This window comes from Brachyistius frenatus, unplaced genomic scaffold, assembly GCF_029030835.1.
Source record: "Brachyistius frenatus isolate BFR_SWC_R1_liver_20210118 unplaced genomic scaffold, ASM2903083v1 Contig_18, whole genome shotgun sequence".
Lineage (NCBI taxonomy): Eukaryota > Metazoa > Chordata > Actinopteri > Embiotocidae > Brachyistius > Brachyistius frenatus.
Window position 1 is genome coordinate 857,139 of NW_027210617.1, and position 26,734 is coordinate 883,872.

The 26,734-nt window shown below is 38.1% G+C and overlaps 1 long non-coding RNA gene across 2 annotated transcripts in view; it reads left to right on the forward strand.

Annotated features, from left to right (window-relative positions):
* Positions 1 to 2,041: 2,041 nt before the first annotated feature.
* The window catches only part of LOC138618698 (uncharacterized), a 44,405-nt gene continuing 19,712 nt past the window's right edge, over positions 2,042 to 26,734 (forward strand). The window contains exons 1-2 of one of the 2 annotated variants that reach the window (XR_011310752.1): positions 2,042 to 2,085; positions 26,231 to 26,299. This is a non-coding gene — a long non-coding RNA (uncharacterized lncRNA). Of the gene's footprint in view, positions 2,086 to 23,986; positions 24,064 to 26,230; positions 26,300 to 26,734 lie in introns of those variants that run through there. The other variant, XR_011310751.1, reaches the window with a different exon arrangement.

The following is a 26,734-nucleotide window of genomic DNA, read 5'->3' on the forward strand; positions in this document are numbered from 1 at the left end:
TCATCATCCTGTAAACCAATCCTATGTCAGGGGCGCTTGATATAATGCCCCCTACTGCATTTGCCTCGTAACAGCATCATCTCCACCCACGGTATACAGTCTTTCATCATCCATAGAGGAATAATATATTGTAGTGAGATGCTCCTGAACCGTCCTCCACTGCCAGTGTGTGACAGACACTTTGATCTCACTGTGAGAGGCTGAAGCTCCAGGAGAAATTATCAATGAGATGGGGAATGAGAGAGACAGGAAAAGAGAAAAGGCAGCAGTGGTGTGTGTGTGTGTGTGTGTGTGTGTGTGTGTGTGTGTGTGTGTGTGTGTGTGTGTGTGTGTGTGTGTGTGTGCGGGTGCGTGCGTGTGTGTGTGTGTGTGTGTGTGTGTGTGTGTGTGTGTGTGTGTGTGTGTGTGTGTGTGTGTGTGTGTGTGTGTGTGTGTGCTTGTGTTAAAAATGGTCCGCCCAGTTAGAATGTGAAATTCATTATTTAGTGCCCACAGCTTATGAGTCCAGGAAAAATGAAAAACAGTGAGAACATTTAGAGAAAAAAAATAAGTTGTAATTTGCTACTCAGTGCTCTTAAATTGTAAACATACAATAGAAGTTACCTTTTGTGGTAACCTATTCTCAAAATATCATGCTCCTGGCAACCTAGAAACATCTAGCTAAGTGTATGCAAGGGGGCAGTACAGGACTTTATTAGAAGAGACCAAAAAAAATTCAACTCAACTCCCATTAGCCGTCATTTTAAGCTAAAGCCTGTGATGTAGCATTAGCAGTGATTCATCTCTACACTGGGTCTGCATAAAAGCCAGTGAACCTGTTACCGAATACATAATAACCTAACCTACTTTTCTCTGGCAAATATCAGATGATCAAACACATTTACTGAGCAACAATGTATTTGCAGAGTATTTGTCATCATAGAATGGTGAAATGACGATGCAGAAATCAGAAATTATTGTTTATTTCTTCATAAAAATTTACCAGAAGCCCATTTTTACAAATGAAAGCACATTTTTGACAATGTTTTTCAAGAAGTGTCGACATTAAGCCATTTGTGTTGTGAATCCTATACACAAGGTGCAAATCATCCTTATTGAATTGTATTTAAAAAAAAAAAAAAAAAAGGAGAATGTGCATTAAATGTAGCATGCAGAAAATATTTATATAGCAGAATATGAAAGTTTATTCAGGACCTTTGAAAAAAAAAAGCAGCAGATCAGGAAATTACTTTTTTGCGTTCGTCAAACTCTCTTTATGATTCTCTAAAACTAAAATGGCCACATTTAGATGAACATATCAAGCCAGGCTGAATGAAGCTGACTTTAGAAGGATTTTAATTGACCTACTTATAACCCTTGAAAAATATAAAATCACCCAGAACTGTAAATCCTTACTACATACTTTTTACCTTAAAACAAATTTAGTAATAAAAGCATAAGTTTAAAAGAGAGAAATCTGGAGGGAAAAAAAAGAACAAAAGCAAAACCACATTCTGTAAAACTAGGGAGAAAACACTCGTTGGCACATCTGCATATGAAAAATTGCAGTGTAATGAAGACATATTAGCCCATAGAAATGTTATTACGGGTGTAGGGAGGGGATTGTTTTTTCATAGGGAGATCAGAGATGGTGCTGTCCTCAGAGTTGCTTTTAGTCCTGATCTCATCTGTTTGGCATGAAGGGGGAGCTGTGGCTCCTCCTGTCTGACCAAGGTTACAGCTCGGGGCTTCACTGTGTGCCTCGCACATTTTCTCACACTTTTCTGGCTGCGCTGTGCCACATTGATTTAAATGTATCTGTTGAGGGGAAAATAATCAATGCAAATTCCCTGGCAGTGCAGCCAACAAATAAGACATGTCTGATTCATCAAGCGGACATTGCTATAAAGACCACTTTTTCTCCTTTGTCCCATTTGTCCCTCTCTCTCTCTATTTTTCTCTCTCTCCTCTCTCACCTCTGGTCCATTTCACCCTTCTCCACTGCGTTCACCTTTCTCTGTCTAAAAACTCTTTGCCTGAATTAGCAGAAGAAGCTTAATGTCCACACATATACTTATGGAATTTCATCATAGCCATTCAATTAAGGTAGGTGAAAACGTAATTAATTCATTTTAAAAGTTGCTACTCTTATTTTCCTCTTATTTGTTACTAATTACTTATATGCTAGTGCCATTAATGTGCATTACATTTTTGGAGAAAAAATATTTTCAGCCATTCGCTTTAGCCTTTTCTTATCTGTGGAAATAATATAGATTTATTCTCAATATTCAAACAAACAATTATGTGGTTATTATTTAAAATCTTTATTTATAGATATTGTAATATCACTTGTTAATCTAAAAAAAAGTTGATTTAAAAAAAAAAAATACCCTGAGTTCTTAACCATATTCCAACCAAAGTAAGTCAACATGTTGAGCAGGAAGAAAGTCTCACCTGACACCTAACCTTAACATTTTGTTTTGCTCCAGCTTGAACTTGGTCAAATGGTCTGGCTTCTAACAAGGGCAGAGTGTAGTCTGTGTATGTAAATTCACTACATGTGTGTGAGAAATAAAGGCAGGGGCTATTTGGAAATTCCTGTGTGATGAAAGGGGAAGAATATCCCCCCCAAAAATGATTAATGTGGTGTTCAGGTACACAGAAGATTGAGTGATCCTGTCATCACGCCATATGGTACCAATTTATTCCAGCAAGCATAAGGCAAACGCAGTGGAGGAGCTCTCACGACTGCGCTTCTAACACTTTTCAAAACAGAGGGAAAAATATACATATAAATATATATATATATTTATATACATATCCTATATATATATATATTTATATACACACACATGCACACAGAAACATACTGCAGCCAATTTTTTTTTAAAGTTACGTGTGCAGTGTTATTTTTAATTTAAAAAAGTAATTTACTGTGGGGGTCCAGGCACAGAGAAAGGCCATAAGTAATGGCTGAGGACATATTGTTAATTGACTCCCATTGTTATTATTATCATTAATATTATTATTGGCGTCTTCCCACATTCCATTTCTATTTTTATGCTCGGAAAATTACATTAACTCCTGTGATACAGGTTAGTACTGTACATGAAACGTGTGCAGAACCAAGAATAACACACTCGCAAGTGCTCATCAACTTATATCTCTCTGCTCCTCCTCCTCATCAAATATCAGTGAAACCAATTCACATGAAAGTTGACTCATATTTGAGAGAAAATAAAACCTGCATGTTTTTTTTTAATTGAGGAAGTACAGTAATTCCTCAAATCTGGTGCAGCAGATGCAGAATAGTGGAACCATTTTCAACAATGCAGCTTATTATTTTGACTGCAGCTCCAGAGTTTTCATTCAGTGTATAGCATATATATACACATATGTATATATATATATATATATATATATATATATATATATTGTATTAGATATAGTCAGGTAGGAGACCGAAATTTAGTTTGGATCTGACAAGCCTGTCGAATCAGGCTGAGGGCTAGAATTTGACACGGTTTGTTCATCCTGTGGCACTTTAATAGGGTCTTTCCCCAGAAATAGATAATGTGAAGTGCTGAACACTCTGTGTATAGTATTGACCGAAACGAAACTGCACATCAAACACTTGAGGCACAGTAATTCTCATTCATAAATACTAGAAGCATTGCAGGTTTATTATTTATTAAAAAAATGTATTACCAAAGTAATTATAATTTAAACTCTGTTTCAATGTGTCGTATACCATACGTGTACTTTCTTTCTACTGATCTTTCTTCTAAAATAAACTATCCAGTGAGATATGATTGATGCAGCAAGTCGTCTTTCACTTGGCAGCCTATGCAGTGCTTGACATTTTGTGACGTTTATCAGATGGGCCGAGTGCAACGTCTTCGATTCACGTGATCCCAGTATCTCCTTCTAATGCTGCTCAAACATGACTTTCAACTCTAATCTCCCATCTCGAGTCATGACCGGAAATGAGTGTTTTTTGAAAATGCAGATGGCCATTGACAGAGGGGAGACAGGTTAGGGAGCTGGACTCCTACCACTTTTCTTTTTCACTACCTTGTTATTTGTCGCCTCACCCCTGCAGGGCATGCTGACAGGAACTGATAAACCTCTTTATGGGCTGAACTGAATTGGCTCCTATTATCCAAGGTGTGGAGCTGCTCAATGGTGGAAATAAAATACTTTATCCACTGCCCATCTGCCGACCAGTCACTCTTTGCCCAGTTTCTAGGATTCCATGAAGCTGTGTCCAATTTGTGCTTGAAATAGTTGTATATAGCGAAATTGGAAAAACAACGTTGACGTCTTGTGAGAGAAATATATTATTTTTGCCAAATGCCTCATTTGAATACTGGCCTAGTAGCCATAGCTTTTGCCATGAAAAATATATTGTAGTCATAAAAATAAAATATGTAAATATATGGGTGTAGCTGCAGTCATATTATATGGGTGTGTTTGGGTGTAACTCTTAACATTGAACAGAGAAAAGGGATTTGCTTATAAAGGAGCAGAGTCAGTTCTGTAATGTTTGACTTGTTATCAAGCAAGTAAAACCAAGGCAATCTTTGAACGGTCACTCTTGTGGCTTTAGGCTCTCTGAAAGGCCTGTCTGTGTTTCCGCTGGCATTATAACATCGTAACAGTGTTCATCTGAGGGATATTGCAATTGCAGCACTATTTTACACAAATGGTAGAGAAATACGTACTCAAAAACAGACCCCCTCAGAGTGTTAGGTTAGTGGCGAGCTTGTTGACTGTGTGCTCCTTTTTTTTTTTAATGTCAGTGTGATCACACAGTGTACGAAGTAAGACCATGTGATATCATTTATTTATCAGCAAAAAACAGAATTGGTGGTAATTTAGTTTTCTCATCTGCCCTTCGCTCTTCTCTACTGTTTTTCCTCATCCATGGTTCCCTTTATCACATTTGAGCAAACACACCCGAGAGATACAACACACACACTTTACTACATTAATATAAGGTATCACAGTTTGTCACAAAAACAGTAGAATCAAGACTTATTAAATTATTGTTTACTGTGTCATATTAAAAACTGTTTTCTGTAAGATAACCCACACATGCATGTGTTTGCCAAACATATGTTTTGTCCTGCATGAGAGTTAAGCTCTACTGAAGGTGAATGCCGGCGCTCAATGGCTGCAGAGCTGTATTGATTTTCTGCAATCTGTTAATTTCACCATCACTCCTTTTTCAATAGAATTTTTTTGGAAGCCTTTTAGCGCACCATATCCAACTGTAAATCTGTGTTTGCAGACTGTCTCAGGTCAACTTGAGTTCAGCCCGATTTATTTATAAAGTGTTTTTGGCAAACAGTTTTGTCACACAGAGCTTTACAGGAAGCAAAGGATACAAAAACAAGATACAACAAAGGTAGCTGTTGAGAGAAGAAATCAAATAAATAAATCACAAACTTGACCTTGACTGTGAGCATGTGTGTTGGCCTGTTAATGGTTTTATACGAGAATATAATTATGGGGCGTGAATGACAATTAATCCCTGTGAATAAAGGAGTGCAATTTATTAAAGAAAGAAAAGGGAATGAAGGCCAAGAGAAGGCAACAACTCGTGAAGAGTTGAAGATGTCTGACTGAATCTTGAGGCTGTAGCTACATACCAAGACATTCATGTCTCTGTATGTACAAATCACTGACCTGCATCGTAAACTGTTAAAAATCCAATCACCACTTACTGTAGCTTGACACCAGACCACTGAATTTCTGCCCATATCCCCAAAATATACAAAATATAAATGTAGCCTGATTATCAGGTTGTAATGACTGCATTGTCTGCATAAATGCGCTAAAATTCTTCATGACAATTACAAGCTGACTGCATCGAAAACATATGGAAGCCTGAAGGCCGACATGTCTAACCAGTCTAATGTCTGCTAAATGAAGGAGAATCTTTGTCCCAGTGAGTTGTGTCTTAAAATGTGTTAAACCGGTGGTTTGGAGCTAGTTTGATGAACCATATGTTTATGTTTTCGGTTCCCCAGTTCATCAGTTCTCTGTTACACTACAATAAATTCAGCAGAACATAGAGTAAAGCTTTGTGCTCATTTAAATGCAAATGGATTCTATCCTTGAATAAAGGGCCACCTGAAAATAAGATATAGTACATGGTGGCTAAGGATTGCAGTCTTTCTTAAGTCACTCCATAATTTGTTCTGACTTGGACGTGTCATTTGTGAAGCTACATTAAATACTGTATTACTTCTCAAATACTTGAGTCACCTTGAAATAATATAACTATCCATCAAAAGTGCTGTAGATGTGTAATTGTTCTTATGAACGGGATCATCGTGGCATTACATTAAAGCTGACTGTCTGTACCCCTAAGTCATCAATAGTAATCCAACAAAATAAGAGTACACAGCCAAAAAGCCACTTTCTAAATGAATTTGGAGCCCACCATAAGTATCTATTTTAACTGTAATTATTGGGGATAAAACTGGCTGTTATTTGAAAAAAGTTTTAATTTGTACCGTAGTTATGTTCCATAACTTATCTTGGGCAGAATAACCACAGTGTGTTTGGAAGGGTTGCCTTTTTTTTTTTGGCATCTGCAGTTTGTAAAATGGCACAGTGTCAGAGTTCAGGCCTGATGCACAAGGCTTCCTTGTGAAAAAATGAAGCTTTCTTATTGAATTTCACTTTGAGCAGATGACAAAAAAAAGTCTGGTTAAATGTCAGATTGTTCAAGGTGGCTGCAACCAGCTACGCTCACTTAATATTAGCGTCACTTGACTAGTTTAAGAAATACAGATGACAAGGATCCAAATCCTTGAGAGGAGAGGGTTAGGCTCTGTGACACAGAATCTTTCCCCGAAGCCATGTGTATAATGACTCTGTTTGCACGGCGAATGGAACAAATAGAGCCAAAGATGGATGTTTAGTTTACTGTAGCGCTATCTGTGGAGTTTTGGACTGCTTTAAGCAAGTTATCAGAGCCATCTGTTTGGGCCTGCGGGCTCAGGCTGATTGATAAAGCCATTGAATGAGAATGTCACAAAGGAACTAAAGTCACAGAGACCTAAAATAGTATTTCTTAAACTAGTTGAAGGTCTTAAAGCTTTAGTCCAATCAGGCTGATGTAGATGCTTCACCAAGGTAGTATCAGTTGGTATGACTTTTGGTCATACAGACATGTGTCACTACAGAGTGAGAAAAAATGGGTACGAAGAAATCTGCTCTGGGTGCTTTCAGGATCATATTTGTTAAGTATTCTGTGGCCTCGCATCTGAGAGTTGTGAATCTGGGCAAGTGGGATGTGAGTAGCTCTATAAAGAGGTAAATGACAACATTTTGGTGTGAATTGAGTGATCTGATGCACAAAACCTTAGACAAAGCCTTCAGGGCAAGGATGCAGTAGTGGCTGCTGATAGTTGATTGAGAAGTATCTCAGCACAAACAAAGTGCTGTAGTGAGAATTTAAGGTGTCGAGTTTAAATTGCCACAAAGTTACAGTTAGTTAGCAATCAGTGAATTACCACATCAGTTATACTGAGCAATTCTAAAACAGCTTTTTGCTTATTAGCATTTAGATGGGCATGCTAAATGGGAAATTGCACGGGACACTATATAAAAGCAACACCCAATTCATTGACTCTGTGCTAACCACTCACAAATACATCAATAAAAACAATCACACGTAGTCCTACCCTGCCCATCCTTGCCATTTGAATTATTTCAATTCAATTTAACTGCAGTGTCCCACCCTCTCAAGCACCACAACAACATCCGAAGTGCTCAGTGAATTTCTATTTTGGACTAATAATCCAGAAAACAGATTTCCCTTTCAGACCAGTAAGCTAAGCGTCATTGATAGTTAAACGAAGACATTAGCATGAGTCGGTGGTTAATGACATTGTTTAATGGTGTGTTCACTTTGTTAATATGGCTGACAACACGGGCACATTATGCTCGCAACTTTGAGTTGAGTTGAGTTCAATATGAAGAGTCACTTTCAAGGATAAATTCACAAATTTTCTAATCATTTTTCAAAAGACTTCTTGCCTGCAGGCGAGACCACGGGGCAGGTGAATGGGTAGCGATGATTGGGTTACAAGTGCTAAATGTACGGGGCAAATTGTCAGAGAGCAATTACAAAGATTTTAAAAAATAATAAATACAAACATACTGAAAGACTACACCAGACTGATGTTTCGACCTCGTAGCTGAAGCTGTAGATACAATGAATTCCTTCAACTTCAGACAATAAAAAAAACCTCTGTTGAACTCGTGATGAGATTGTTGAAGATTATCAGTGTCTCCAACTGAGTTTGAAGTATTCATTTGAACAGAAAAAAAATATAGGATTTGTAAGTTTCTCCAAGAGACCATGTGACAAAGAAATACACACTAGAGCTCTGATTTTGTGGTGAAGCTCCAAATAGCCTAAGTAATTAGTATAATCTCCATATGATGCATTCACTCCTCATAGTTAATTATAACACATTCCCTGTCCATGATCTTTACTGTTCACCAATCAAATACTCCAACTGCAGCAAGAAGATAGAAGCATCTGTCACAAGTCTCTTTCTTCACAAACCCCTAAGCCTTATGTGGTCATCAAGAGCTGCATCTCTCAGTCTTCCTGAGCTCAGATGGGGGGGAGTGGGGGGGGGGGAATGTTATCATTTTATACCTCTAGTGTACTTATATCACTCTAATTGTGGGATTTCAGACTTGAATGCACTCCTTTTCTTTAAAAAAAAAACCTTTTCATTGCATTCAGAGCCCCTTAAAAAGCACGATGCACTCAACCTTGAGAATGTATCAATAATTCAAACACATCATCCTCTCATGATGTAGCTGTCTGAAATTGGGTAGTCTGTGTCTGAGGGATAATATTGCACTCTGTCACATATGACTAGCTGTCACCTGCTGGAGCATGGCTACACCCAGCTAATAAAGGCAGAGTCAAAGCAAGCACATTTTCATGATTTGCGGTACCATAACTGCTGCCCTTCGCAGAAATGTGACTTTCAGATCTTACTACGTTCAGATAGTAAATAATTAGAGCCTGCATACATTTTTGGGCCGGGTTTGAGTATAAATTTGATTCTAGGGATTTCCCAATCCTGTTTTTTTTGTTGTTTTTTTTTTCAATCCTGACACAATACTTTACAGGTGCAATATGTAAGATCAAAGTCCCGTCTTGTAATATCACTTTGCACAATAAGAGTTGACATTGGGTCACTGCAGATTCTGGGCGGTTTGCCCTCAGTCCGGGTCTCAGTTTTGCGAGTTTGGTTGGATTTTGCACATTTGGGCCATGATGTTAGTTGTTAGTTGGCCTTTTTTTTGTACCCAATGATTTCAATGTTTGACATAAAGTATAAGTAACTTAACAAAATTACACAGACTGTGAAATTAAAAAGGACAAACAAGTATAAAGAAGTCAAAATAAAAAAGTAGCTGAGATGAAACTTTGATTGAGATTAATCGGGGTTTAATAAAATAAAATAAATTTACAGAAAAGCTCAACTTCCCTCCCTGCTAGATTTTGCGGTGCTATTTCATTGTCTCTACCTCTACCAAAACCTCTGCCTGCCTCTGGCTAAATCTCCCTGACATAATCCTTTCAGTCGTATTTACTGGATGTCTCTTTTTGTGCGTGAGGCATGTTGATTTTCCTTTTTTTATAATTCAGGTCTGTCGCAAGATCTCTTTTTTATACTGACGTCATCCGACCTGATTTGTGATCTACGTCATACTGCACCAGAGTGAAACCAACACTAACATCAGCAAAACACTTGCGTAAGCTTTTGAAATTTTTTATTCGGTGTGGTGCAAGAGTTGGGCACTGTTCTGTGTCTGTAAAGGGCTATCAGTGAAACCCATTATACTGTATCAACTTTATTAAATGATTTGCCAATTGAATGGTGAGGTCTGAAATTCTATTATCTGTTGTGATTTTCACTGATGAGATAGCAATGAATTTGACTCGCCCATTCAAATTAGATTCATTCATCATTATGGTTAAAAATGAATATAAATTTTCTCGATCAATTTGGCTGCCTCCCAGTTACTTCTGGTACAAGATAACTAAACGTGGATAATTAGTAGATATGAGAAATCATTACCCACTGTTAATCATGGTGGAAGTTTGTCTTGTTCATTGTCGTTCCAGTATCTGCACACTTGTGAGACAAGAATATTTCACTGATGTAATGTAATCAGAGATGTCTATCTCTGAGAAGTTTTGGCTCAATTAGTCCTCCTGAACACTCAAGGCTGAGTGCTGTGCTAATTTTGTCCTCTACTCAGCACCTGCAGTGCAGTCAATGCACTCGCTCACAAACTTTATAAAAAAGACAATATTTAAGAGGCATATCTTGGCAAAGGTTATTAACGAAAGACATTTTTTTAGGAATGGGTATTGTCATCATTTAATTGAGGGAGATTCATGAAAAACTAGAATGTCCGCAGGACGATAAACACATTAAGCAGATTAAATCAAACATAAACAATCATTGTGTCCTGATTTAGAGCACACAGCAATACTCATCTTTGTCTATTTGATAATCTTGTTTAGTGTCCTTGCAACAAACAATCCTGGAAATGAACAGTCACGGAGAGATAATGCCGTTTAGTTTCAGTGGAAACGTGCTCTGCCTCCACGAGGCTGCAAGATATTTGGATGGTCGAGTGAAAAATGGCTCCGAATTCTGACCAATGAATCGTTTTACGCACGCTTTAATGCATTTCATAAATAATTTGCCTGAGAAGGTAATTAGTGCAGGTGTTTACACATATTTCTGCCATCAGGGTGCACAGTAGGATCACAGTTGGCTGAGTGAGTTTTAGGTTATTAAATTAGGCCCAAGGTAACAGGAAGAAAGATGAGCTACAGTTGGGCAGGTATGAGCAACAACATGTTCCCTTATTCATCACCAAAATAAAAATAAAAAAACATCCAGGACACTGTGAAGGTTCAAGTTATCTCCCATTTGAGGAACAGATTCAGTATTTGCTTAATCAGGCCTGTATGCAGAAAGATTTTTTGTTTTCAAGAGCAGAAAGAGGTCAGCAGGAGAGAGACCTCTCCCTGGGAGGTTTTCCAAAGATGAAAGAAGGTTTGAATTTTAAAATGGAGGAATTAAGCTGCTTAACTTCACAGGGTCAAACAGAGAAGTAAATTATAGTCATCATTGTCTTGGAAAAAATGCATTAAAGAAACTAGCACAATAAGCATAACATAAAAAAAGGTATGCACTTATGTATTATATGCTGCTGTTTTTTTGTACTTTTTTTTTTGGCAGCACCTAAGCTGTGTTCTGTATAAGGTCCTTCCCAACATCCCATCTAGCCCCACAGGACCTTGTCTATCAGTTTCCATAGAGTGGATGTGACCTGCTATGTGCTAGATGTATACTGTATTGGATGTCCCCCTGCAATTGCTGTTAAAATATCAATGCTTCTTAGTGCTGCATTAACTCCACAGGTGATGACAGGCATCTCCCTGAGGTGAAGCTGATTGTTCCACTGACCTCGCCTCTTTAGCCCGGACACACAACAGCAGTCACATTATTGTTTTTTACAAGTAATTTTGGGCAAACAGATGCCGGCATGGACAATGAATATTTACAGGTATTGTGAGTTGGTGGAACGTTTATTTGTTTAGACTTAAACTAGAAATGTATATCTTGCTTTGCTTAGAACTAAGAAGTGCCACGATATAGGTAAATCAAACGTATGTGAAAAGATAACACATTATCCTGTTTTAAGAAGAAACTTGTCTTTTACAACAAATGACTTTAACCCATTATTTTCCACAACCAAACCTTTTTACCATTATAAAGTTATACGTTTTGGTATGTTGAAATAACAAGAAACTTCCACATAGATGTTACAGGTTACAGCAGTCATATAATATTAACGATAAGCCAATGACTGTATATAAAAGTGGACGTAACTTCCGGCTCTGAAAAACTAGGCCAATGCGGAAGTGCCTGAAACCGCAATACCACCAAGTGCCGCTAGAGGTTGGCTCCAGAAAGCTTTTGGCTCCGTAAACTCCCATTCAAATTCTCAGTCAATAAAATCTTTCCACAAGTGTTCTGTATGTTATTCTTCCAGATTAGTGTTCTGGCCATCCATCTGAAAATAAATCCCATAATTAATTCAAAAAAAGCAGGGGGGGGCTGCTTGATTGACAGGCCTGTGGAGCAGTCAGGTTGCAGCTATCAGTGGTTGGTACGTAGTATCGCCGGAGTTCCAATCAGATTGTGTCAGACCCTTTTTCTGAGCGTCACTCTCGCTCAGTTTGCTTTTGCTGCCATTTTCTGCTGCTCTGCATCACTTGGTGTAACGCTGCGTTGTTATTGGTTGGGGGAGAGTGAGAGCACTTGTTTTGATGTAGCTTATGTCCTGTATGAAAATGCGCAGAATCGCTGTCATTTAAAAATTTGATCACATGGAGGCCTGAACTGAGATCGCAGTTTTATTACTTTTAATCGTGCAGCCTTACAATAAGCATATAAAATGATGAACTCAATTTTGCAAGCTGTTTTTTTGTGTTATATTTGTAGGTTGCTTTTGGTTTGTTTGGGTTCCTATGTGTAATTGTTATGTGTGCGTTTGGAATCAGGGATCAGATTATGATTCAGTACAGTTGTTATAGCAGCTGTAAAAATCAATATTGACCACTTTTTCAATTGATAATATCTGTTTTTTACTGGTTAAAACTGGTTTGTTTTTACAAGTTATAATTATCAGATCTTAGTCAACTGATACCTAATAATATTAATAACCTTTTCCAGTGACACTGTTCATAATAATATTTTAAATCAGTCACAGTAGCAGTAGGGTAATTTGAAGTTGCTGGCAATAACAGGTGGCTTTATTTACACTCAGACAAAACTGCACTGAGTTGGTATTGGTTAACAGCACTACTTTATCACCATTAAACCTTGTGTCCAGTGATTGCGTTCTTTAGTAAACCTTGTGTGCTAATAGGACACTTAGCAAGCAACGTTGTTTTCACACTTTGCTTACTAACACATCTTAAAAGTTTTGACTAATATAAATGCATGTGTGAACCTGCCACAACAAGTGTAGAATCTTTTATGTTGATTAAATCAGTTGCCTTCGCTGGGATAGCTGCAGGCAAGGTTAAACATTTCACTTGCACTTGAAATAATTGCAATGACTTTATATATATTGGGTTTTGAAAGTGACACAAAAGGACAAGTTAATTTTAGAGTCAGATAAATGTGCGAATATAGACAATGTTTCAAGGATATTTAACAGGTAATGAACCTTGTTGCCACATACGAAGGTGTGTTACCTGGTACGTCTTTGTTTTATTCGGGCTGTATCCGACTCAAAAAAGATTTGGCTTTTCAATATGAAGATAAGACTGTTAGTTCCCTTTATTTTTCCACATGAACTATCTGGCAATCAGACAACTCTCAGTGTGCTCTCCATTGTCTCTGGGTACCTCGCCCGGTTTGCTTTCGGCTGCGCACGACAGTGCCCTGCTTGGCTCCTTCCATGGCTCCTTCCATGGCTTCCATGTGGATCGCCTGAGGCGTGCAGGCTGCAGCTGGTGGTGACCAGGGTTGTTAAAAACCTGCCCCACCACCTCCACCAGAGTGACACACTCCTGGCAACCTGCTCCAAAGCCTGACAGACTTATTGCTAGGGTACACGCGTAGGCCAGCCCAGGGTTCCCCTCTGGTTACACCCAGTCTGACCCGCTGCTCTCTGTGCACAGAGTTTCAATGACTGTGGGTAAAAAAAACCTAAACCAAAATAAAACCCCAACTGCCCAATTTGAAGTATCTCAGTCAGCTGAAAAGTCCCCGACTGACTATTTGACTCCATGTTTGTTGTCAGTTTAATGGCACCGTGTTCATATCATTTACTTCCAGCTTTGTCTCCAAGAAATTATGTTTATGTACAGCTAATATGCAACAGCAAATATGTTTCAAAGGAAACATAATGCTCCCTGGATTATGTTTTATATTTGATGAAATGTTTGTTGTTGATTAATGTTGATGCTGAATATGTAATGTTTACTGACCTTGTATTTCATTTGTTTCCTGCCAAAATATCCCATCTTGCAAATATCTGCACATAATGACTGTCGCACTGTTAAACTTGTCTCTTTCTTTGGGCTGAATTAATGCGCTTACACAACTTATTTTTTTCATTGAAAATAAGAAATAAATTACGATTTAAAAAAATCTGCAGTGACACAAAATGTTTATTAATTTATTGAAAACCATAATTCTCAAACCTCAACCAAAGTTCTTTACCTGAAAACAGAAAATACTTGGAGGATGTGAACACTGGTGTCAGTGTCCAGCTTTTTGTACATAAAGGGATGAACAAATTAATAGAAAGAGTCGCCAGTCACACAGTGAATTTTCGGTAACTAACTGAGACATCATTCTGGTAATAATCTCAAAGTCAAGAGGCAAGACTCAAAGGAATAAGACATGTTAACTCAGCATTATCATATCAGGACCACAGAAATAAGTAAGTAGTGAGAAGACAACTAAAATTAAGTGATGACACTTGCATTACAGCTTTCTACTAACTTCTGAATGGCCTCCCAGTTGTTTTGGAAATATTTAAGACTTGCTTAAGGTAAGGGAAGGTCACGGTCTTCGCTAAACATTGAAATAATATCAGCTCTGACTTGAAGCACAACACAAGACATTTACTTTTGCAATATTCAGCCAAAACCACCCACTTTCCTTGACCTTACCCGCATTGTTTTTGTGTTCTTAACCTCACCTCCTGCTGGGTGCTGGACGTGAACCGTGATGTTAGTGTGGTGTTTTTTGTGTATCCAGCTTGCACCGTGTACACCGCCCTACATTTTCTTTCGTACAAGAATGTCTTGGCCTGTAAATAAAATTGTGTACGGACAGGAATTAACTTTTCCTGTCTGTAGTATAAAAACATTATAAGTTCCACTCCAGGTAAATGAACATGGAAATAGTTGATTTATAATAGATGTCGGAAAGCTTGTGCCAAACGTCTGCTGTGGTCAGTTTTAATTTTCCATTCACCAAGTACACCTGATGTGGTGAGTTATAAACTTTGATGTATGGGCTAATCACACAACACAGAAGTATTGCCCACCTTGTAACAGTTCCTGGCATCTGGGAGAGTTTGGCACAAAGGCACAGCTGTTTGATTCATTGAAAATCAACAAAACACATTTAAGCAGTGATGTTCATTTTTTATACTTCAGGGCTTCAAAACTCCCAAAAGAAAATAGTTGGACCTTTAGGACACTTTAAATTTGCAGAAACATATCTCTTCTTTATGCATTCCATCATTTTTGTTTTTATATTTTTCAGCAGTGCAGCTTTCAGTACGCTGAGCAGAGCATCTGTGTGTGTGTGTGTGTGTGTGTGTGTGTGTGTGTGTGTGTGTGTGTGTGTGTGTGTGTGTGTGTGTGTGTGTGTGTGTGTGTGTGTGTGTGTGTGTGTGTGTGTGTGTGTGTGTGTGTGTGTGTGTGAAGGCAGATGGGATAACTGAAGCTACAGTATTTATGCACTGGTCAAAGCAATTCTAGCATCACTTTTGGTTGATAATGGCTCACAGTGGGTTGTTTTTCATTTGGGGGATTTCATATCTGTTTTGTTTTTTTCAACTGGATGGCACATTGAGGAATGGAGGGGACACGAGATAAAACTTATAATTTTGTTGTGTACTATTTTCAAATCACCGCAGTATGTAATTATGTGGCAAACATCTTAACGTGTGCTGTAAAGCTGTTTAAATTCTTAGCTGCTCATTTATGAAGCAGTTTTGATTACCCTGCCTTAAAGCTGAAAAAGATGGGCTTGAGTATTTAAAGCCTTCACAAAGGAAATGTCTGCAGATACAGTGAGTGCAGGAGGAAGGTAAGAAAACAATACTAAGTTTTAAACAGCACTATTTTGCCTGTACCAAAGCTGGTTTACCCTTCAATGGTGGCACAAGTCTAAGAACCTGAAAATACTGGAACAGTGCACATACCTACCAGAGCAGCATAACCCTGTAAATGCATTGTTTTATTATGGCAGAAATGTTTAGAAATTCAAATTGCATCTGGTCCAGATCTGTATCAAAACACACCTGCTAGGCTGATTACAGCGATGATTTTTGGAGGCTGTTTTTATCCTCTCTGGGTAAAGCACAGGGATGAGTTGTGCCAGATTTGAAGTCAGACTGATGTAACTGAGTCCGACCATTTTTACCCATTTTATTATGTTGCCATAGCACCATGCTGGCCAAGTGCCATCACATTTTGCAGTTTTACTCTTCAAAACACAGTATTTAAAAGCCAAAATAAATAAAAAAATTCATGAACATTATAAAAGGCCAGGTTTCTGCTGCCAAATCCTTACAAAAATCAAAGCACTTTTTTAGGTTCATAACTGAAATGAGATTTCATTTAAATATGCAAAATATTCTTTGAAATGTTCTGAAAAAAAAACATGATCTCCTTTTGGACTGCTACATTTAATTAAATTCAATACGTTTATTTTCTGCGTTTTAATGTCTTTCTTTGTAGAAGCTTCAATGCTTAAGTGTCACCTAGTTTTTAGCAATGTGAAAAAATGTTGCAAAATTGAGACATGTTCGCTTGCTGATTCCCAAACACCACCATTGCTAGCAATGGAAAATACTTCATTGTCAAAATATTAATGTAAGCTATTGCTGTTTTTTTTTTTAGGAACCTTCATGTGTGAGCTTTGTCAGTCAAACACACTTATGCAGCACCAGCTGATGACAATGTAAGATGATCATATTGCTTAAGTTATATAGAAATGGTTTGGTTTTTGAATTTGAACTCCGAACAGACCGTAAAAGTTTGTAAAAATTCTGCTCGAAATAAAAGTGGCAGCAGGAAAACCTGTTCCAGCATTTGAGACAAAAGCAGGCAATGAGAGCAGCACTGCAAGCAGCTAGTATTACTGTAGCTGACAGGGTGTCAGGACATTGCACAGACCTTTGCAAGGACTGATAATTGGTTATTGTTGCACATGTGCGCCGTGGGTTTTTCTTCACTGTTTACAAAATGTAGAAGGATAAAAGTTTTGTAAGTGGTGCTTTTCTGTTGTTGGACCTGTAAATTTAGCTGCTGAGGAAAGGTGTATAATTTTAAAGAAAAGGATTTTTAAATCATTGAAAAGTCAGTTGAAATCGTGAATCATTCATATGACCTAAAAAAAGTGGCTATCTAATATTTTTGCTTTGCTGTCCAGCCATACCCCTTAATGACCATTAAGTCTGTGATCTTCTGCTTCCCTGACCTTTTATCCCACCAGCTTGTAGATAATGGTTACGAGGCTACAGAGGCACCATTAACAATACCTTTGTATTTTTTTAAGACCAATTTTTGGTTATTTTTCATATATTTCCATAACTTCACAACAGAACAAATGACAGAAAACCACACATGAACCCAGAACAAACATTAACCAGCTGCAAAAGAGAAAAGGGATAAACATGACAGAGGTTTAAAAAAAAAAAAAAAAAAAAAAAAAAGCTGAATTGAAGTGTTTAATTGCCTACTGTTTACAAACTTAAATACCAGTATCAAACCACAAGGGTTGAAATCCTACATCATCACACTTAAAAGTGGAAATCCAGGTTTGAAGTATTTATAATTACCTTTTGCAATAAAAAAAAAAAAATGTTATTCAGTATTTCGTTGTAAAATATATATGTAATATATACATTGCCTATAAATTGTATGTTTTCTTTTTTGTGCCATATTGTGTGTCTCTATTGGTGATTATAAAACATCAGAAATATCAAATATCAAATGTGCACCAACAACCCAAAGCAGGTTTACTGAATGATTGACATTCGATGAATACCTCGGTGATCAAAGTGTGCTGTAATGCTGCCTGTTTCATGTGACTCCACCCGCCCCATCAGATTGCTGCCTGTGGAATGTAGCTTTGCCTTGGACTCTTTAATTAGAATAGACTGTTTTGAAGTCGGACTGGTCATTATCTGGCAAACAGAATGGAGACATTTTTCAGATTGTGGAGGGAATATAGGCTCTGTTTTCAAAGCTTAAAGCAGATATGTATCAAATAGTCACACAGATAGATAAATGTGATTCCATGTCTCGCTTGATATTGTTGCTAAGCCTGTTTTCAACTTTTCATGGTACTGTGAAATTACTCGATTTACAGCTGCTTCGGGCAGAGACTCATGGACAAGTGAGAGGAATGTGATTGCACATACTGAAGTTTGTGCAACACCGTAACACAGCTGGGATACAGTTGTTCAATTTGATCAGATAAATGACTGAAGAATACCTTTACTGTAATAATTGTGATCTGAAATTTAATTGTAAATTAGCTTTCATAAGAGACTACATTTTTAAGTTGCCAATGCTGCTTATTGTTTACCAAAAAAAAAAACAAAAAAGGAAACGCTTTAAACTTGAGTAAGGAGAAATACAGGTCAGAGGATCTGCTTTAAATGGTTGGTGTTTGTAAAATACAATCTAAAATTGAAGAAGAAAACAAGTAGTCTGCTGAAAATGTTTATTATGATTGAAACCTTGTTATAGCAACAAACACTTTTTTTTTCTGCAAGAGTTGAATAAAATAAATACATTAATCAAACCTTAAAGTGGATTAACAGGTACATGCACTCATTATGGAGGCTTTAATGTTGATAAAAAAAAATATTATGAAATTTGGTCCGTGACCTGATAAGCTTTGGCCCCTCACTCTTCATGGCTTTACAGTTGATAAGTGTGCTGAAAAAGTGTGGAAAGCCCCCTTTGGCCATGTGGCTCGGTGTCTTCAGCTGTGGTCTCTTTAATTACACCAGGAACAATGGGGTCAGTTGTCTCAATACAGTTCTGACGGTAACATCTTTACAACATGGAGAAGCATGGAGAAAGCAGCTGTCAGCAAGGATTTTTCTCTCCGTCTCCCTTTATCTGCTCCGCTTCAACATTGCTAAGCACCGGGGAAAGCAACTATGTTTGAGATTATACTGTATACTGGAGTGAGGAAAACCATCCAGATATTTATTCTGTTCCTCACTGTGGGATGACTTTCATTTGTGCAGGTATGCTGTGTTGGAAGCCACTATGACGTTTCTGTGGAATAGTAGACATGTATGACCAGGTTGTTGTCATAGGCTTGTACGTACCAGAGATATTAATATTTATAGTAAATAAAGGGAAATCCCTTACATCAAGTCTCATCTGCATTTGAGGAGAGAAGGAAGTTGGAAAAAGATGATGTTTGTTGCTTTTTTTTCTTGTGCTAATGCTGACCTTGATGAAGCTGAGGTTTCATGAAGATTTGGAGGATTAAAGTGTGGCATGGCATTCGAGAGTGAAACTTGAACATATTTTTTCTTGAAATCAGGCAACAATTTTTTTTTTTTTTCAGGTGTCCTTCTGAGCAAGCAAAACCAGCAAATTACACACCATTGAAAACATTGTTCAATCGCATTCTTTGCATGTAACAATAATCACATAAGATGACAGGAAAGAGAAAACTTCCAGGTGAAACCAGCCAAAATCAAAGGAAGAAGGATTTAGTCTATAAAAAGTGACTGAGCACAAAAACAACCAAAGAGTTGTTTGTAAGTTTGTCATGTTTAAGACAGTCATATGGTGTTGTTTTTTTTAATGAATGTTGGCCAAAGTAACTGATAACTTTGGTGGGATTTCTATAGAATACAAAGCTGTACTGCAAATACACAGCACCGTGGGTAGTCAAACAGTCATACTTACGAGATACATCAAATTATTTGAAATAAGGTATAAGCTGGTTTTACACCAATGGTTACATGTTGTGTCGCGCAGTCAAATTGAACAGAACAAAGTAGTGTTTAACAGTCTCCCCTGCAGTGCTGAAATAATGACCCATCTTTGCATGCGTTGTGGTCTCTTTCTCTCTCTCTCTCCCTCACTCTCAGTTGTTTTCTTTATTTTGATGCCCTCTTTCTCTCACTTCCTTCCATTTTCTATTTTTTCATACCATTTTCAGCCAATTCAGATATGTAGCTCAGCAGGAGGAAAAACGCTGGATCTAGTGAAACAAGACCATGAATAATTTAAAACAGTGTTATTAATGGACTTCTAGACATTATGTTAATGAACGATTTCAAGTCTAATTTGTCAGCCCGACTTCTGTTGTCTGGTCTATCAGTTTTGTATGCAGATTATGGGGCATCATCATAACATCACTAATGACAGAGTGATAAAGGTGTGATTGGATGATACTGAAGAACTTAAATGTGTAAACCAATTTTGTTTTCAGACGTTCTCTACTTTAAGTTTTGACAAACTTCACAAACTTATTTTATTTTAACTTTGTTTTGTTTCAGACTCATTCTGAATGTGGTTCTTGATGTTTGTTGTTCAGTTGCGATGATCTAAAACTTGTGGGTCTTCAATCATTCAGTGACATCATGTCTTATTGTTGATCGATAGGGACACATACATCATCATTCACTTCTTCCGTCTCCCATGAATATTAGTTTGTACTCATGAACCGTATGACTGGTGTCGGCCAGCTGGTCTGGTCTGTCTGTGGAAACTGAGACAGCTGCCACAAATGTGGGAGGAGTTTCCTGCACTGACTTTAAAAAAAAAAAAATTATTTAAGCGTACATGCTCATTGTTCATGAATCAACACACACTAAAATCTTATATCACAGTATGTACAAGACTGACTGTATCAATGAAATATCAACTCTGACATGTCAAATAATTCACAGATTTAAAGAGATCAATTGTCTCACTATTGATAAATGTCTTTGATAACAACTACAAGGGGATACTAACAGGGTGAATTAATATTTAATCAAGAAGTAACACAATGAACAACATGGTAATAGTATTTCTCAGTGAGAGGATGAGTTGTGTCTTATCAGCATGAGAACATGGTGCGACTGAGACTGAAGATCCCAAAGAGCCATTAGTGTCCTCTTTTTCATTCTGACACTGACTTCTGGATATCTGCCATCACTTAATATTATATTACAGCATCAACAACCCCCCGTTTATCTTTATTACTGGCCCCTAATCTCTTGTGACAGTTAATCATGTTACAAGTTCTTTGGGTCGCTTCGGTCCTTCAGAGCTTTCCTCATAGTCTTCGTTTGTGTTCCGCTATAATATTTATAACTTCTGATCACTGAATGGTCCATTATACCGTGCATCCCCCCCGTCACAACTTGTGTCTTAATAAGAGAAGTCACACGTTCTCCCTCAGTGCTGGTTAGCCATGCTGTGATTAATGTCTTCATGGTCTGGTCAAAGTGTCGATATCTTTAACAGCTGGGCCCATCTGTCATCTTTTTCCTGCGACACCCCTGAACGTAACTCAGGTCCTATCAGGGAGGCCATCCATCAAAGTGGTAAACAGAGACGTCTCACATTAGCAGCCCCGAACACTCCCCATCATATACCATAACAGACAAGCAATCATCTGGTATTATGTAGCGCTACAGGCTAATGTGAAATATTAACGGAAATATACGGCACACCAGCTGCTGATTGCATGAGGCATCTGCGCTTGGCATAATGGGTGGGCAACAATTTAATATGGAGACAGTATTGTAGAGTTGCTCCACAGATTTGTTCCAAAGCTGTAATGCTGGATCAGGGACCACGTCAATAAAGAATGATTTTACCCTTTTTTTCTTAACTTTTCTTTGTGTGTAAATGAAAGGCACAGAGCCCCTTTTCTGTGAAAAGCCCATGCCTGCATATTGATTTGTGTCGTATACTCTGTACTCTAAAATCTGAGAAGCAAAGTAAAGATGTGCATTTCACTTGTAGTTAATGTAGATCTGCTTTATAAAAGGCTCATGAAAATGACTGATAGCTACAACCACCTTCAACGTAGAATCTAATGATGCATTCGGATGCATTTATTGCCTTTTCCTGTCATGTCGTTTCCTCAAGGGGGCGTTAGAATTAGAGTCAGCTGGGGTGTCTCTTCATCTGTGCAATTGAGGACGGATTCACCACCCAATGCTGCTTAGATAAATGCTGGAGGGTTGAGGCCATGGGCCAGCTTACTAGGGATCAACCTCATCGTTTTCTCCAGCAACCTACAACCTCCCCTCTATCTCTCCTGGCTTTCTTGCAGTGCTTTGCAGCATCCACTCCTGGCAGGGATTATGCTGACTCTGTAGAGGGAGGAATATATGCACGTCGGAAATCAAGATATGGAGCTTTTGTCAGTACTGTTGTCAAGTGATGGAGATAAATGTGGGTAAAATGTGTTTTCAACGTTTCATTTTGGGAGCTCTGCTTAACACTCAGCTCTTTTTAAAACCAAGGGCCACATTTCTATATCTATATTTTTTTCTCTCTGCTTCCTGTAAGAGTCCTTTTTATATTCACGAGGTAGCGTCTCCGCGGCGGTGGGGATTCTTAAGGATAAACTTGTTAAAGTTATAAATAAAAATATGGCATGTCATAGATAAAACATCAGTCTCTTGGCCCCTGGTCACTGACCATTGTGGTCCATTATTTGAATTCAGCCAACAGCAAACCACATTTTCTGAAAAAGAAAAACTCTATTAGATAAAGGAGGCCAAATTAAGCACAGGTCCACCGAAATTGGAGCAAGATAGTGTTTCTTTGACTCTTTGAAACCCAAGCACGATCTGGCACACATTGAGGAGGAAAACATCTAATTGCATCAGCACCTCTGCATAAGAAGTCAGTCAGTTATGAAGACATAATGGAAAACAGGAATCCTCCGCAATGCTTCATGTAATACACACCTTTTTTTATTTCCTCACTCACAGGATTCCCCCCCTCCCCCCATCTGCTGTGGTCAAAGCAGAGATACCTTCATTGTAACAGTGGGAAACATTTTACATGTATTGAGGAATGAAGCAAGGGAGGCCAATAATCAGGGCAGTTAAATGGAAATAGTTTCATTTCCTTTGGTGTAAACAAATACCCCATGTAGTCCCAGGACCAGAGCAGTGGGTAATCGGCTGCTATAACTCAACAGAACACTTTGCCCTGAGCTAAACATAATACTTCCTGCACTTAACTAAATCCATTTTTCAACCCTCAGAAGAGTTATGACAGACCAATACATTGTTGCACAAATGTCTGGCAAAGTTAAATCTTTGCAAAACATGCAGCACAGTCGTGCTTATTTAACATTTTATTAAAAGACATTTCATAGCCTGCACTACGAATGAGCCTAAGCTAAATGGTCAAGGGGGTTACAACTGAGTTACTCTGTATTTCTGCATATATTCTTCAGTTGACTGAATATAATTCTATCAAAATATGAAAATGATTATCCTGAACTACTTTTCTGCTTCAGTTTAATTCTGTTCAATTTCAATTATCCATTTGACTTTAGTTCGTCAATAGGCCATTGCTTTGTCGTTTCCCATCAGTGTGAATTCTTGTCTCAATTCTTAAGCTTCACTTATCATACACGGTGTTGCCTGGATGCTGACTGCAGCAAACTCAGATAATTAATCACTTCTTGCAGCTACAGGTTCAGAGTAAATTGTATAGATTCACAGAAAGAGGATGTGCCGAATGGATTGAGCACAAAGAAAACGTTTTCAAAAGAAAACATCCAAAATAGAAGATTAGCTATGAGACCTTGAACTTGGATGCCATTGCTTTTTTTTTTCATCCAGGTTCTGAAGTTGATCCTTTTGCAATTAGCACCTCGCGTGTCAGAGAGGTTACAGTCGACTGCTAAGGAGAGGATGAAACCTGCATGACCGTAATAGCATGAATGCTTATTTTCACCCCATCACAAAAAGATGCGGGAGGTCCTTTTCACTTCTGCAGGTGGTGTGATTGCTATTGCCACACCTTCTGGAGCAGCGTGCCTGTATCCAAAGCCAAGTTACACCTATGATACATCATACTAGTGATGCTGTTTGTACAACCCAGCATAAACACATTTCCCATTTGTTTCACTCAGGTTGTAATGGTGCTTGACTTGCTACTCGTGCCTGTTTTTTTCAGTCCATATCTCAGCGGTAAAGCAGGAGGCAGGCTGGTCGAAGGTCCTGCTGCGAGGCATTGGTAGATAAAGCACACTCCAGGTAAAAACATGCATGCACTCACCATTAGATCACTCCCCATGTTGTCGCAGAGGTGGCGCTCTTAATTAGAAGGTCCTGGGATCTTGCTGTCTAAAGTCAGATTTTACTGCCTGCATTATCACTTTATACAATACAGTTCTTCGCGAGCTTAGTTAAAACATAGCAGGGAAGTTCAGTATATTATGCAAATAGGCTGTAATTGACACTATTTTGGAGTAGCTTTGTGGCTTCCTGTTGAACTTGTGCCTTCTCCCCAGCATTGCCTGCACTGTCTTTGGCGATTAGCCTGTTACTCACCTACTTCCTCTCCTGACAATGGCTTTCTCTGCTCATGCAGTTGATGGTTTGCAGCATCAAAGCGAAATGAGATGGCTACCAATTAGGAAAGGCTTCCAGGTGCATTTCAATGCAAACTCGCACCAGTAACTGCACCCTGTAGTGTCTCCATTCAAAGACACTTTATAACAGGTAGACTTCAACAGAAACTTCTAAAAGTATTTCAATTACCAGAATAAATGACAGACATCCTATTCAATACATCACTTGGGGGGGTCAACTATGGAATGATGTCTTACTAAATGTTCTAAGCAGGAATTTAAGTTGACTTTCTGTCAGTACAGTTTGTGTAACCTCTTTTTTTCCCCCTTAAATGCTGAAAGTTAACTGTAAAAATCAAATAATCAATTTTCCTGTGTTCTGGATAGACTCCAGTCAAAATGCCTGGAAACAGTGTGAGACCACACAGCTATTCAGACAGCCCCCACACTCCACGTGGGACACAATGGGTTTTTAATGTTGTTTCTACAAGTGCTGCAACACAGTTGCCTACAATCCGCCTTTACCAAATATTGAACAGATCCCTTTTGACAAGGATTTAAAGGTCCCATATTTCACACGTTTTCTGTGTTTTATTTTCAGTCTTAATATTCTTAAAGAAATATATTTTTTTTTAAGTATGAAAAGACATCTTAATACAATTTTACATCTCTCTGAAGCTTCTCTCTGGAGCTCTACCAAGCACAGGCTGTTTTGTGTTTGTGTCTTTAAGGCGGATTGATGCTGTATCAATTGCCCTCTCCTCTGATTGGCTCACTCTTTCTGAATAATAAACAACCAGGCCAACCACAGGTTTTCTTTGGGTTTGTAGTTGGCGTGACAGGCTAATTGCTTGGTGTTTTCTTCTGTATAACAGCTTGGACAGTGTGCTTTGCTTTGGGTAGAAATATGACATGAGTGTGAGTTTGTGACATCACAAATTCCAAACGGTGCAGTTGCGTCAGTCTGTATTTCTCTGTGGACTGAGCATTTTGACACTTTCAATGTATTTGGTTAATCCCGTGACCGGCTTTTTAATTAAAATACAAAATGGAAATCTGAATTTTTACAAAATGGGAACTTTAAGTAGCCACAGATTTAGATTGAGATACCACAATAACAAACCCTTACTTTAGCTGGTAAGGTTATTTTTGATGAATGTAAGCTTCCTGTTCAGTGTTGACCATCAATTTATTTTACATTAATTTTGTGTTGATTGGACAAAGATGTCCAATAAAAGCGACCCAAAAGAAAATAAGATATCCATGTGTACTTAACACACTCAAATGAGACATTACCATTTTAAGCATGAGTGATGAACCAGGCACTTCCTCCTTTAAATACCTTTTACTCAAAACAGGTTAGGTCATGACAGAAAAAAAAATCTCTCCTTGTGAGTGTGTTTCCTGATTCTGCAAATGCACAGTGGTGCACTAAAGTGGCCTTTGAATCAAAATTTCTAGTTATTATTCAAATTAAATCAAGTCAGGGCAGACGGGAAGAGCAGTCAGAAGAAGCTTGCTGCTGTAAATCTTGAAGCTCTACCTCTGTGATTGCTCAGGCCACCATGGAATAAAGATTAGAAGAAAATCACTAATCACAGCGGATGTCATTAGCATATTACCAATAAGGGGATGCAAAAGGGAAAAGAGGAATTGCCTTATAATGCTGGTTAAAGTACGAATCAATGCCATGTATGGATGCACACAGCTGCTTGACAAACAGATATATTCACTTCCAAACATGGGTAAAGGAAGTGTCTAATAATGATGTTTTTTTCAATGTTTTTGTCTGAGTCACTTGCTGAAGCACTTGATGCTAATATCACATTCCCCCTCTCTCTTTTGATCAGCTTTTGCAGCTGGGCTGCCCTGCCTCACTTGGATGCATCAACAAAGCTTGAAGTGGCCACTCTAATCTGGTTAAGTATTGCCTGGTTGGGGAGAAATTAGCCGAATTCTTTTAACTTTTCAAACAAACATAATACAGTCAAACTTGCTGGATGAGAATCAATTACATGAACTGAATATAGGTTTGGAGGGGGGATATCATTTCATCTCTGGAAATCATCTAATACATCTATTGAGTGACATGCGCCTGTAGTATCACATCGAGGCCGTATTTCAGTCCAGTGGAATGAATGAAGCAGAGGAGTATCTGCAGAAACACAGCCAGAATACGTTGCACACATCTTTTTTTCCTCCAGTGATAATAGCTATTATCTGCATTACTTCAAAAATAGTAATTTGTCACCTAAATACATATAATATCCTGAGGACTAATGGGATTGTTTCTGGGTAATTGCATAGTTTCTTACTTTTATGTTCCTAAAAGTACAAATTGATGAGGTCACAAA